This window comes from Oncorhynchus clarkii, chromosome 1, assembly GCF_045791955.1.
Source record: "Oncorhynchus clarkii lewisi isolate Uvic-CL-2024 chromosome 1, UVic_Ocla_1.0, whole genome shotgun sequence".
NCBI lineage: Eukaryota > Metazoa > Chordata > Actinopteri > Salmoniformes > Salmonidae > Oncorhynchus > Oncorhynchus clarkii.
This window is the reverse complement of record NC_092147.1, coordinates 25,711,766-25,722,580: the sequence shown is the minus strand read 5'-3', so window position 1 is coordinate 25,722,580 and position 10,815 is coordinate 25,711,766. Positions and strand designations below refer to the sequence as shown.

The following is a 10,815-nucleotide window of genomic DNA, read 5'->3' as shown; positions in this document are numbered from 1 at the left end:
GTGCTTTTCAGTTAACCACCTAACTGAGGAACTCAATTTAACCTTGCGCAATACCCTAGATGCAGTTGCACCCCTAAAAACTAAAAACATTTCTCATAAGAAACTAGCTCCCTGGTACACAGAAAATACCCGAGCTCTGAAGCAAGCTTCCAGAAAATTCGAACGGAAATGGCGCCACACCAAACTGAAAGTCTTCCGACTAGCTTGGAAAGACAGTACCGTGCAGTACCGAAGAACCCTTACTGCTGCTCGATCATCCTATTTTTCTAACTTAATTGAGGAAAATAAGAACAGTCCGAAATTCATTTTTGATACTGTCGCAAAGCTAACTTAAAAGCAGCATTCCCCAAGAGAGGATGGCTTTCACTTTAGCAGTGATAAATTCATGAACTTCTTTGAGGAAAAGATCATGATTATTAGAAAGCAAATTACGGACTCCTCTTTAGATCTGCGTATTCCTTCAAAGCTCAGTTGTCCTGAGTCTGCACAACTCTGCCAGGACCTAGGATCAAGAGAGACGCTCAAGTGTTTTAGTACTATATCTCTTGACACAATGATGAAAATAATCATGGCCTCTAAACCTTCAAGCTGCATACTGGACCCTATTCCAACTAAACTACTGAAAGAGCTGCTTCCTGTGCTTGGCCCTCCTATGTTGAACATAATAAACGGCTCTCTATCCACCGGATGTGTACCAAACTCACTAAAAGTGGCAGTAATAAAGCCTCTCTTGAAAAAGCCAAACCTTGACCCAGAAAATATAAAAAACTTTCGGCGTATATCGAATCTTCCATTCCTCTCAAACATTTTAGAAAAGGCTGTTGCGCAGCAACTCACTGCCTTCCTGAAGACAAACAATGTATACGAAATGCTTCGGTCTGGTTTTAGACCCCATCATAGCACTGAGACTGCACTTGTGAAGGTGGTAAATGACCTTTTAATGGCATCAGACCGAGGCTTTGCATCTGTCCACGTGCTCCTAGACCTTAGGGCTGCTTTTGATACCATCGATCACCACATTCTTTTGGAGAGATTGGAAGCCCAAATTGGTCTACATGGACAAGTTCTGGCCTGGTTTAGATCTTATCTGTCGGAAAGATATCAGTTTGTTTCTGTGAATGGTTTGTCCTCTGACAAATCAACTGTAAATTTCGGTGTTCCTCAAGGTTCCGTTTTAGGACCACTATTGTTTTCACTATATATTTTACCTCTTGGGGATGTCATTCGAAAACATAATGTTAACTTTCACTGCTATGCGGATGACACACAGCTGTACATTTCAATGAAACATGGTGAAGCCCCAAAATTGCCCTCGCTAGAAGCATGTGTTTCAGACATAAGGAAGTGGATGGCTGCAAACTTTCTACTTTTAAACTCGGACAAAACAGAGATGCTTGTTCTAGGTCCCAAGAAACAAAGAGATCTTCTGTTGAATCTGACAATTCATCTTAATGGTTGTACAGTCGTCTCAAATAAAACTGTGAAGGACCTCTGCGTTACTCTGGACCCTGATCTCTCTTTTGAAGAACATATCAAGACCATTTCAAGGACAGCTTTTTTCCATCTACGTAACATTGCAAAAATCAGAAACTTTCTGTCCAGAAATGATGCTGAAAAATGAATCCATGCTTTTGTCACTTCTAGGTTAGACTACTGCAATGCTCTACTTTCCGGCTACCCGGATAAAGCACTAAATAAACTTCAGTTAGTGCTAAATACGGCTGCTAGAATCCTGACTAGAACCAAAAAAATGTATCATATTACTCCAGTGCTAGCCTCCCTACACTGGCTTCCTGTCAAAGCAAGGGCTGATTTCAAGGTTTTACTGCTAACCTACAAAGCATTACATGGGCTTGCTCCTACCTATCTCTCTGATTTGGTCCAGCCGTACATACCTACAGGTACGCTATGGTCACAAGACGCAGGCCTCCTAATTGTCCCTAGAATTTCTAAGCAAACAGCTGGAGGCAGGGCTTTCTCCTATAGAGCTCCATTTTTATGGAACGGTCTGCCTACCCATGTCAGAGACGCAAACTCAGTCTCAACCTTTAAGTCTTTACTGAAGACTCATCTCTTCAGTGGGTCATATGATTGAGTGTATTCTGGCCCAGGAGTGGGAAGGTGAACGGAAAGGCTCTGGAGCAACGAACCGCCCTTGCTGTCTCTGCCTGGCCGGTTCCCCTCTTTCCACTGGGATTCTCTGCCTCTAACCCTATTACAGGGGCTGAGTCACTGGCTTACTGGGGCTCTCTCATACCGTCCCTGGGAGGGGTGCGTCACCTGAGTGGGTTGAGTCACTGATGTGGTCATCCTGTCTGGGTTGGCGCCCCCCCCCCCCCCCCCCCTTGGGTTGTGCCGTGGTGGAGATCTTTGTGGACTATACTCAGCCTTGTCTCAGGATGGTAAGTTGGTGGTTGAAGATATCCCTATAGTGTGTGGGGGCTGTGCTTTGGCAAAGTGGGTGGGGTTATATCCTTCCTGTTTGGCCCTGTCCGGGGGTGTCCTCGGATGGGGCCACAGTGTCTCCTGACCCCTCCTGTCTCAGCCTCCAGTATTTATGCTGCAGTAGTTTATGTGTCGGGGGCTAGGGTCAGTTTGTTATATCTGGAGTACTTCTCCTGTCCTATTCGGTGTCCTGTGTCAATTTAAGTGTGCTCTCTCTAATTCTCTCTTTCTCTCATTCTTCCTCTCTCTCAGAGGACCTGAGCCCTAGGACCATGCCTCAGGACTACCTGACATGATGACTCCTTGCTGTCCCCAGTCCACCTGGCCGTGCTGCTGCTCCAGTTTCAACTGTTCTGCCTTATTATTATTGGACCATGCTGGTCATTTATGGACATTTGAACATCTTGGCCATGTTCTGTTATAATCTCCACCCGGCACAGCCAGAAGAGGACTGGCCACCCCACATAGCCTGGTTCCTCTCTAGGTTTCTTCCTAGGTTTTGGCCTTTCTAGGGAGTTTTTCCTAGCCACCGTGCTTCTACACCTGCATTGCTTGCTGTTTGGGGTTTTAGGCTGGGTTTCTGTACAGCACTTTGAGATATCAGCTTATGTACGAAGGGCTATATAAATAAATTTGATTTGATTTGATTTGACTCCTGAGCTGCAACACAAACGCATGGCCCTGTGCCAGCTATGGAGAGGCACTGGATAACACACTCTCTGTCCTCACCCTCCACAGCTCTTTTTCTCAGTCTCACAGCTGTCTATAAGTCTTAGGTCCGAGTATTTTTTTTATAAAGGTTTATAATAAGTGTGTATGTGCTTCGCTAATAGAGCTCTTCGCTAGTGTAGAAAGAGCTCTTGTATTTTATCTTTATGGAATCCAAGTCACCTCAGGTCACCTTCATAAATCCTTGATGAGAGACATTTCTGATGTTGTTTTGGTAACAAAGTCACGACCAGACTTGTTATGAAAATTTTCTGTTGACGATAAGATTACTTTTCTTCACTGTCTCGGGTGGGCTGGATCTTCCTCCAATGTCCAGAGGTCAACTGCATGCTGACAAACTGACCTACAGGACAGTAAGATGATATGAGATTTACTCTTATAGATTTACCTTTACAGAAGGTCAGTTCAGTGATAGCTACGTGGTTACTGTACTTAACGTGTCCATCTAACTGTCTGTTACACGAAAACATGTGAGGGATAAGAATAGGTAGTGTGGTGGAAATTTCCTCTATTTACCAAATCATGGGAGCAAACCACAACACAAGTCAGAGTTAGTTATCAAAGTCCATCTTTAATTATATCAGCTCTATCACAATCCTGTGACTCTCAGGCAATTCAGTGTCTAACCATGAATTCTCTGAGAGCCCCTTCCACATTTCAAATTAGGTCCTTTATAGCAAAGACACACACAGGATAAGACAGCATCGGCATAATTCATCATTCAGCTTTGTCTCTTTTCTCAAACTCAGAACCATAAACCAACCTTCCATATCAACAGGCATATATCAAATTGTCATTTAGATACAACCAACTCTAAATACAACCAATCCTATCTTGACAAGATCACAGAGACACACTGACTGGCACACAGACATTGTGGAGCCAAGAGATACACGCTTGACCTCTCCCCTCTCTCCAGCCCAAACAACTTAGTCTTGACATCGAACAGATACTGCAAACCCTGCCACAATATTATACAAAATTAACATTCTTGATGAGAAGTAACTTACAAACATATGATGAATATAAAACATCTTACATATGTTACCAACAAATTCTGATTATTCCACGACAGTAGGTATACATAAAACAAGACTTTTGTCTCAATGTGTTGAGTGTCTGTTTGACATAATTGAGCACTAAATATAGACAATCTACATGAGTGGATGACTCAATAAAAACATGGTGATACCCACTCATGAGGGGGGCTGTGTTAGTAATCCCAGAACGAACAGCTGTCCTAAGTCTTAACCCCATCAGTCCCGAGACCCCAGTAAAAATCTGCTTTTCATTTATCTGGCTATCGTTTATCCACATGTCCATCCCTTATATTTACCCTCACAATGAAGTGTTCAGATATTCCATTGTCTTTTCAGGACAACCAGGGATACAAGTATAACACAAAACTAGTTGACATAAACAGTTGCATTCATGAGTTTTATTGACAAATGTCAAAAAGAAAAGAAGGTCCACCAAAGCCTTATCAAAATGAATGTATATGAACGCTCTAAGTACACAAATGGTTAGTGCGAAATTAATATCCAACTAGTCAGTGACAACTGTGTGGAGTTTGGAGTTTGTGACAGCAACTATGTGAGCTTATTACAGTATTATGGTGTTTCCTGTGATCTTCTATGTAGAACAACCCTTTACCTAACGACTCTTGTGTAGCTTGTGAGCGTCATAGAGCAAAAAATGCATCTCAGCTTTTTAATAGATAGCTTTTAGTAGTTTGTAGCTTTTTGTATGAAAAAAACTTGCCCTTGTCTCACAAGCACCGCTCTAGCTCAGCCTCAGTTAATCACACAGACTAATCTACGGATGCAGAAGGAATAGAGGAATCCAATGGTACCACCCAGAAGTCTGTAGCTCAAACACATTATGGTTCAAAGGGGTTAGAAGTCCATAAGCCAACACTGTTACGGTGGGACTCATTGGGTTAATGATGTGAACCTGACTCAATCCATTGTGTAACTGCAGAACAGCCTTCTATCTAACCTACTTTATTTTGTCATTTTTTTATTGAACCTTTATTTAACTAGGCAAAAACTAATTCTTATTTTACAATGACGGCCTACCCCGGCCAAACCCAGACAACGCTGAGCCAATTGTGCGCCGCCCTATGTGACTTCCGATCCCGGCCGGTTGTGATACAGCCTGGGATCAAACCAGGGTCTGTAGCACTGAAATGCAGTGCGTTAGACTGCTGCGCCACTCGGGAGCCCGTGTGAACTATGTGTAGTGGCTTGTTGGTTAGTCTATCTGACTGTAACCACACCTTTTAGTATCTATAAATGGAAAGTTGAAGAAGTGAGTCACAGGAACAGGCCTCAGACGTGGACAAGGGAAAAGATTACTATCACAGTCTAGACCACTTACAACCAGGGAAACTAGATCTCGAGGAGGGCAAATCCATGCTAGTGGCAGAATTTCAGTAAAATCTCCCTCAGTTTTATATGTAAAATATCTGCTCTGAATTAAGATTCAGTGATGTCTGCAGAAAGAATGGGGCATCAGCTATGACATGACACCTTGAGGTTTAAAACGTCTGTTTTGGTTATTGAACTACAGTAAGTGAAGTGGATTTACACCCTGTAACCCTGAATCTAATTAGAATAAAATGTGTCTGTTTTTTTTACCCCGTTTTCTCCCCAATTTTATGGTATCCGAATTGGTAGTTACAGTGTTGTCTCATCGCTGCAACTCCTATATGGATTTTGGGAGAGGCGAACGTCAAGAGCCATTCGTCCTCCGAAACACAACACAACCCAACCAAGCCGCACTGCCCGCTTAACCCTGGAAGCCAGCCACACCAATGTGTCAGAGGAAACACTGTACACGTGGCTACCATTTTTTTTAAAGGTATCTGTGACCGACAGATGCATATCTGTATCCCCAGTCATGTGAAATCCATAGAATGAAAAAAATATCAAAGAAATATTTTGGGCCTTACTGCTATTAGCCCATACAAATGCTTTGAATAACAGATTCACTACATCGAACAACAGATAGTGAGTTGACGTCTAATGAGTTGACATCAATTTACTGATTTCCATCTATGAACTTTAACTCAGTGAAATCTTTGAAATTGTTGCATGTTGTGTTTTCTATTTTTGTTCAGCATAAATGTAAAAAAAAAATTTGAAAAAATGGTGTCCTGATGTGTCTTATATCGCTCAGATATACACTGCATGACCAAAAGTATGTGGACTGCTACTCATTGAACATCTCATTCCAAAATCATGGGTATTAGTATGTAGTTGGTACCCCCTTTGCTGCTATAACAGCCTCTACTCTTCTGGGAAGGCTTTCCACTAGATGTTGGAACATTGCTGCGGGAACTCACTTCCATTCATCCACAAGAGCATTAGTGAGGTCAGGCACTGATGTTGGGCGATTAGGCCTGGCTCGCAGTTGGTACTCCAATTCATCCCAAAGGTGTTCGATGAGGTTGAGGTCAGGGCTCTGTGCTGGTCAGTCAAGTCTTTCCACACTTATCTCGACAAACCATTTCTGTATGGGCCTCGTTTAGTGCATTGTCATGCTGAAACAGGAAAAATCCTTCCCAAACTGTTGCCAGGAAGTTGTAAGCACAGAATCATCTAGAATGTCATTGTATGCTGTAGCGTTAAGATTTCCCTTCACTAGAACTAAGGGGCCTAGTCCAGACCATGAAAAACAGCCCCAGACCATTATTCCTCTTCCACCAAACTTTACATTTGGCACTATGCAATCAGGCAGGTAGCGTTCTCCTGGCATCCACCAAACCCAGATCCGTCTGTCGGACTGCCAGATGGTGAAGCGTGATTCATCACTCCAGAGAACGCGTTTTTTACTGCTCAATAGTCCACATAATTATGTATATTTTGTGTAGGACAGACACTTCAGAACAAACTTCCTTAGAGTTTTGGGGGGGACTATCTGTTGTTCTATGTAGTGAATCTGTTATTCAATGCATTTGCATGGGCTAATAGCAGTAAGGCCCAAAATATTTTTTTCATATTTTTTTTCATACTTCAAGAGGTCTTAAAACTCAAAATCAAATAGCTAAATTATCCTTGGTATGACCTTCTTAAAACAATTCCATATAGCTTAGATAGGGCTTACACTGTTATGGGAGCTCTGCCCCCAAACAAGACCAAATGTATTTGGTCCGGACCAAATCTGAACCAATCATAGACGTCTACGTTTCACAAGTTTGGCCATCAAATTACAGCACAGTAGAGCTCAGTAGAGTAGAGTTCAGTAAGGTACAGCAGAGTACAGTAAAGTACAGTACAGTACAGTACGGTAATGTAGAATATAGTGTCGTGGAAATTCAGTCCTGAGAGAGACTTGGTCTTTTCTTCAAACAATCCTCTTTATTTAATATCGATGAATTATTGAAATAATGAGACCGTCAGCCCACCAGTCTTGATTGACTGTTAGGCTGAGAGTCTAGCCTTTACTGACGATGCACAGTTTTTCTATAGCTGATACCAAGATTGCTTAGTCAGTTATTTCTAACCTTCCCATAATCCACATTGGTTGTCTACACAGATGATCTTTTGCTTAGTTTCCTCATCCCAAGATGAGACAAGGAGGCATTGTTCTCAACTCTTCCAGGCTCTCTCTATCTCGAGTCACACACACCACAATTTGTCTATAGAATGCTAGCTTTTAGGTTTTTATCACCAACACAAATCAATTGTCAGCTTAAAACTATTTCTAGTAGAACCCATGTCCTCAACACCCAGACTAGATGCAGGAGTGCTAGAGTGGAGACCTTAAAACACAGCATTAGCAGGACAGAAATATCTTACTGTTTGTTAAGTAAATAATTGTTAGATATCCAAGAAATAAGGTGAACACATGTTTCCCTCACAATAGTGCAGTACAGAGTAGAATATAGTACATTATAGTTGACTCAAATCTAGTGTGCTTTTCTGGGCCTCCCGAGTGGTGCAGCGGTCTAAAGCACTGATCGGTGCTAGAGGTGTCATTACAGATCCGTGTTCGATCCTGGGCTGTGTCGCAGCTGGCTGTGACCAGCAGACTTATGAAGAGGTGCACAATTAGCCCAGTGTCGTCTGGGTTAGGGGAGGGTTTGGTCAACTGAGATGTCCATGTCTAGCAACTACTTGTGGTGGCCAGGTGCATGCACACTGGCTTCAGTCACCAGCTGTACAGTGTTTTCTCTGACACATTGGTGTGGCTGGCTTCCTGGTTAAGCAAACAGGTGTGCAGTGTGGCTTGGTGGGGTCGTGTTTCGGAGGATGCATGGCTCTTGACCTTAGCCTCTCCCGAATCCGGATGGGACAAGACTGTAACTACCAATTGAGGAGAAAAAGGAGTAATAAATAATAAACAAAAAAACTCTATTGTACTGAACTATACTCCTCTTTACTGTACAGTCCAAACATATGAACCCAACTGTGGGTTCTGAAGGAATTTCGAGTTTTAACCACCTAATAATTAATCAATAAATTTGATATCAGTAAAACCACTATGACTATTTGATAGGTCTATTTTTTAAGATTGGTGAAAAATGTAAATGCCCTAATTTCCATTCAAATATAGACTCTTAGCTTTCATTTGACACCCAATTTGACATGTTCCTATGAATTTCACATGTTGGTGCTCATTGGTCCTTTTACATGGAAATGACCAGGAATAATGTGAGAACACACACACACACACACTTGAAGGCAGTGCCCTTGTGTCCACACCAACACGGCTGGAGAAAGTAATCAGGAAAACAGAAATTATACGAAAATCCTGTTTACTTACTGGAGAATCCGTAAAGTGGGATAAAAAGCTCAAAGAGCAGTCAGCCGTGCGTGTCAAACAGACAAATGGCAGAGAGATACGTCCAGCTGTTTGCCTGTCCTGGGGTTGCTGTAATGAGCCTTAGCCTCCATTGAGCCGACCAAAGCATCATCAGTCCCTTCCTGTCGCTAAGCCTCAACATGTCCACAAACACAGCCCTCTCATTCCGATCACTCTTCGCCTACACCTCAACACATCTGCTAGGTCTGCTGCCATGGACCACAAACCTCTGACATACCTCTCCTCCTTCTACTACTGTCCCAGTCTCTCTCTCACTCTGTCTCACTGTATATGGCTCACTCACCCACCCAACCATTTAGTGACTTGGATAATTGATTTATTATTTATTTTGTATTTTTATTTAACTAGGCAAGTCAGTTAAGAACAAATTCTTATTTATAATGATGGCCTACCCCGGCCAAACCCGGACAACGCTGAGCCAATTGTGCGCTGCCCTATGGGACTCCCAATCACAGCTGGTTGTGATACCGCTTGGAATCAAACCAGAGTCTGTAGTGACTCCTCTAGCACTGAGGTGCTTTAGAGTGCTGCGCCACTTGGGAGCCTGGAGCCCAAATCTCTGGATCCTAAATGTATGGACAATTCTCAGAATAATTATTCATAATCATGGACTCAAAGAGTCAAACATGCAACTCTGGTTTTACAAGATCATGTCCCTTTCATCACTGTGCTGTAACAATAACATCAGTCTACCCTGTCAGTTCATTAACACTACAGATGGATACAGTAGTAACCTCTCAGAGACCATTAAAGGAGATCATGGAATGGAATCAATGTTCTTGTGAACACCTGCGATGATGTAGGGTACTGAGATGTGGTTATTTGTTACTTCCAGGCCAATGTGTGGTCTAATATCACATACTAATATATTTCCACTTCCCTCTCTCAGTAATGCTGTCTCACATTTCTATACTAAGCAGAGTAAGAGATGAGTTATAAACTGAGAACCAGCTTCACATCTGGCCCAAAGAAAATGCAAGGCCATCTCCAATCCCCCATTAAAAAGAACTTGCATTAATTACTACATTAACTTATTAATCATGCACTCATCACTCCATCCATCTATACACACTTTTACAGTAATTAATAATATTTGTCAGTAGCAGCAGCATATGTCTAAAATACTTTGTTTATTGCCTGACAATAGACAAACACACTCAGGGAAATGGCTGTCTCTTCCTTCTATGACAAAAAGATATTACCCTTTCACCCAATAGTTAAACATTGTTATGCACCCACTCGTAGCACGCGCTCCAGCAGGTATATCTCACTGGTCACCCCCAAAGCCAATTCCTCCTTTGGTCGTCTTTCCTTACAGTTCTCTGCTGCCCATGACTGGAACGAATTGCAAAAATCTCTGAAGCTGGAGACTCACATCTACCTCACTAGATTTAAGCACCAGCTGTCAGAGCAGCTTACAGATCACTGCACCTGTACATAGCCCATCTGTAAACAGCCCATCTATCTACCTACCTCATCCCCATACTGGTATTTATTTATTTATTTTGCTACTTTGCACCCCAGTATCTCTACCTGCACATTCATCTTCTGCCGATCTACCATTCCAGTGTTTAATTGCTATATTGTAATTACTTCGCCACCATGGCCTATTTATTTCCTTAACTTACCTCATTTGCACTCACTGTATATAGACTTTTTGTTTTCTTTTGTATTATTGACTGTATGTTTGGTTTATTCCATGTGTTGTTTATGTGTCGAATTGCTACGCTTTATCTTGGCCAGGTCGCAGTTGCAAATGAGAACTGGTTCTCAACTAGCCTACCTGGTTAAATAAATAAATAGATAAAAAAT

At 42.2% G+C, this 10,815-nt stretch overlaps 1 pseudogene; it reads right to left on the bottom strand.

Annotated features, from left to right (window-relative positions):
• Positions 1–10,815, bottom strand: part of LOC139415880 (plasmanylethanolamine desaturase 1-like) — a 28,895-nt pseudogene that overhangs the window by 17,809 nt on the left and 271 nt on the right.